Below are 5106 nucleotides of genomic sequence, written 5' to 3'. Positions count from 1 at the left end.
GAGTCCTGGTGAGGCAAGAAGCCTGGTCCCTGTGTCTGGGACTCCATTAGCCTGGAAGGCAGAGGCTGGATCCCTGTGTCTGGGACACCAGTAGCCTTGGAAGGCAAGAGTCCTGGTGAGGCAAGAAGCCTGGTCCCTGTGTCTGGGACTCCATTAGCCTGGAAGGCAGGGGCTGGATCCCTGTGTCTGGGACACCAGTAGCCTTGGAAGGCAAGAGTCCTGGTGAGGCAAGAAGCCTGGTCCCTGTGTCTGGGACTCCATTAGCCTGGAAGGCAGAGGCTGGATCCCTGTGTCTGGGACACCAGTAGCCTTGGAAGGCAAGAGTCCTGGTGAGGCAAGAAGCCTGGTCCCTGTGTCTGGGACTCCATTAGCCTGGAAGGCAGAGGCTGGATCCCTGTGTCTGGGACACCAGTAGCCTTGGAAGGCAAGAGTCCTGGTGAGGCAAGAAGCCTGGTCCCTGTGTCTGGGACTCCATTAGCCTGGAAGGCAGAGGCTGGATCCCTATGTCTGGGACACCAGTAGCCTTGGAAGGCAAGAGTCCTGGTGAGGCAAGAAGCCTGGTCCCTGTGTCTGGGACTCCATTAGCCTGGAAGGCAGAGGCTGGATCCCTGTGTCTGGGACACCAGTAGCCTTGGAAAGCAAGAGACCTGGTGAGGCAAGAGGCCTGGTCCCTGCATCTGGGACTCCATCAGCCTGGAAGGTAGAGGCTGGATCCCTGTGTCTGGGACACCAGTAGCCTTGGAAAGCAAGAGACCTGGTGAGGCAAGAGGCCTGGTCCCTGCATCTGGGACTCCATTAGCCTGGAAGGCAGAGGCTGGATCCCTATGTCTGGGACACCAGTAGCCTTGGAAGGCAAGAGTCCTGGTGAGGCAAGAAGCCTGGTCCCTGTGTCTGGGACTCCATTAGCCTGGAAGGCAGAGGCTGGATCCCTGTGTCTGGGACACCAGTAGCCTTGAAAAGCAAGAGACCTGGTGAGGCAAGAGGCCTGGTCCCTGCATCTGGGACTCCATTAGCCTGGAAGGCAGAGGCTGGATCCCTGTGTCTGGGACACCAGTAGCCTTGGAAAGCAAGAGACCTGGTGAGGCAAGAGGCCTGGTCCCTGCATCTGGGACTCCATTAGCCTGGAAGGCAGAGGCTGGATCCCTGTGTCTGGGACACCAGTAGCCTTGGAAGGCAAGAGTCCTGGTGAGGCAAGAAGCCTGGTCCCTGTGTCTGGGACTCCATTAGCCTGGAAGGCAGGGGCTGGATCCCTGTGTCTGGGACACCAGTAGCCTTGGAAGGCAAGAGTCCTGGTGAGGCAAGAAGCCTGGTCCCTGTGTCTGGGACTCCATTAGCCTGGAAGGCAGGGGCTGGATCCCTGTGTCTGGGACACCAGTAGCCTTGGAAGGCAAGAGTCCTGGTGAGGCAAGAAGCCTGGTCCCTGTGTCTGGGACTCCATTAGCCTGGAAGGCAGGGGCTGGATCCCTGTGTCTGGGACACCAGTAGCCTTGGAAGGCAAGAGTCCTGGTGAGGCAAGAAGCCTGGTCCCTGTGTCTGGGACTCCATTAGCCTGGAAGGCAGAGGCTGGATCCCTGTGTCTGGGACTCCATTAGCCTGGAAGGCAGAGGCTGGATCCCTGTGTCTGGGACTCCATTAGCTTGGAAGGCACATGGAATGGAGACTACATCTGGGAAGCCTTAAAGCCACAGCTGTGGCAGAACCGAGCTGATAGAAGCAGCTGAGACCCGGCAAAGGTAAATCGGCGCTTTAAGTGAATATTGTTGCTGTACCTTGCTGAAGTCTGTATTTGAAGCCAAGCGGGCGTAGCTGCCACTGAGAAGGCTCTAGGATACATGTGTAACATTCCTGTGTAATAAACTGCTGGACTTCATATTACCGGAAAACGTGGCTTGTGAGCTTTAATTGACCCAGTGAAGCAAGTGCCCCTCAGCGTGATGAATAACGCTACCTTACAATATATATATATATATATATATATATATATATATATATATATATATATAGTGGGGGAAATAAGTATTTGATCTCTTGCTGTTTTTGTAAGTTTGCCCTCTGACAAAGACATGAACAGTGAACCTGAATGATTTAGAGATGATCGGCGAAGAGGAGTGGACCAAAACTCCTCCTGACATGTGCACAACCCTCATCATCAACTACAAACAACCTCTGACTGCTGAGCTGCCAACAAGGGTTTTACCACCAAGTATTAAGTGTCGTTTGCCCGATCAAATACTTATTTCTCACTGCAAAATGCAAAAAAAATTATCTAATTTATACAATGTGATTTTCTTGATATCTTTTTGGATATTCTATCTCTCAATGTCAAAATTACTTATCCTTTAAAATTATTGACTGTTCATGTCTTTGGCAGTGGACAAACTTACAAAAACAGCAAGGGGTCAAATACTTATACACATACCATACACACACACACATATATAACATACACACACATACCCCACACACACACACACACACATACCACACACACACACACACACATATATAACATAAACACACACATATATAACATAAACACACACATATATAACATACACACACACATACCACACACACATATATAACATACACACACACATACCATACACACATATATACCATACACACACACATACCACACACACATATATAATATACACACACACATACCATACACACATATATACCATACACACACACACATACCACACACACATATATAACATACACACACACATACCACACACACATACCACACACACATATATAATATACACACACACATACCACACACACATATATAACATACACACACACATACCATACACACATATATAACATACACACACACATACCATACACACATATATAACATACACACACACACATACCACACACACATATATAATATACACACACATACCATACACACACACATAACATACACACACATACCATACACACATATATAACATACACACACACATATATAATATACACACACACATACCACACACACATATATAATATACACACACACATACCACACACACATATATAATATACACACACATATATATAATATACACACGCACATACCACACACACATATATAATATACACACGCACATACCACACACACATATATAATATACACACACACATACCACACACACATATATAATATACACACACATATATATAATATACACACGCACATACCACACACACATATATAACATACACACACACATACCACACACACATATATAACATACACACACACATACCACACACACATATATACCATACACACACACATACCACACACACATATATACCATACACACACATATATAACATACACACACACATACCATACACACATATATAACATACACACACATACCATACACACACACATATATAACATACCACACACACATATATAACATACACACACATACCATACACACATATATAATATACACACACACATACCACACACACATATATAACATACACACACACATACCACACACACATATATAACATACACACACACATACCACACACACATATATACCATACACACACACATACCACACACACATATATAATATACACACACACATACCATACACACATATATACCATACACACACACACATACCACACACACATATATATTATACACACACACATACCATACACACATATATAATATACACACACACATACCACACACACATATATAACATACACACACACATACCACACACACATATATACCATACACACACACATACCACACACACATACCATACACACACATATATAACATACACACACACATACCATACACACATATATAACATACACACACATACCATACACACACACATATATAACATACACACACATACCATACACACATATATAATATACACACACACATACCACACACACATATATAACATACACACACACATACCACACACACATATATAACATACACACACACATACAGTACAGACCAAAAGTTTGGACACACCTTCTCATTTAAAGATTTTTCTGTACTTTCCTGACTATGAAAATTGTACATTCACACTGAAGGCATCAAAACTATGAATTACCACATGTGGAATTATATACTTAACAAAAAAGTGTGAAACAACTGACAATATGTCTTATATTCTAGGTTCTTCAAAGTAGCCACCTTTTGCTTTGATGACTGCTTTGCGCACTCTTGGCATTCTCTTGATGAGCTTCAAGAGGTAGTCACCGGAAATGGTCTTCACTTCACAGGTGTGCCCTGTCAGGTTTAATAAGGGGGTTTTCTTGCCTTATAAATGGGGTTGGGACCATCAGTTGTGTTGTGCAGAAGTCAGGTGGATACACTGCTGATAGTCCTACTGAATAGACTGTTAGAATTTGTATTATGGCAAGAAAAAAGCAACTAAGTAAAGAAAAACGAGTGGCCATCATTACTTTAAGAAAGGAAGGTCAGTCAGTCCGAAAAATTGGGCAAACTTTGAAAGTGTCTCCAAGTGCAGTTGCAAAAACCATCAAGCGCTACAAAGAAACTGGCTCACATGAGGACCGCCCCAGGAAAGGAAGACCAAGAGTCACCTCTGCTTCTGAGGATAAGTTTATCCGAGTCACCAGCCTCAGAAATCGCAGGTTACCAGCAGCTCAGATTAGAGACCAGGTCAATGCCACACAGAGTTCTAGCAGCAGACACATCTCTACAACAACTGTTAAGAGGAGACTTTGTGCAGCAGGCCTTCATGGTAAAATAGCTGCTAGGAAACCACTGCTAAGGACAGGCAACAAGCAGAAGAGACTTGTTTGGGCTAAAGAACACAAGGAATGGACATTAGACCAGTGGAAATCTGTGCTTCGGTCTGATGAGTCCAAATTTGAGATCTTTGGTTCCAACCACTGTGTCTTTGTGCGACGCAGAAAAGGTGAACGGATGGACTCTACATGCCTGGTTCCCACCGTGAAGCATGGAGGAGGAGGTGTGATGGTGTGGGGGGGCTTTGCTGGTGACACTGTTGGGGATTTATTCAAAATTGAAGGCATACTGAACCAGCATGGCTA

The sequence above is a fragment of the Phyllobates terribilis genome, unplaced genomic scaffold, assembly GCF_046119375.1.
Source record: "Phyllobates terribilis strain yellow unplaced genomic scaffold, ASM4611937v1 Scaffold_25__1_contigs__length_18738178, whole genome shotgun sequence".
In the NCBI taxonomy this organism is placed as follows: Eukaryota; Metazoa; Chordata; class Amphibia; order Anura; family Dendrobatidae; genus Phyllobates; species Phyllobates terribilis.
This window is presented reverse-complemented; position numbering follows the sequence as displayed.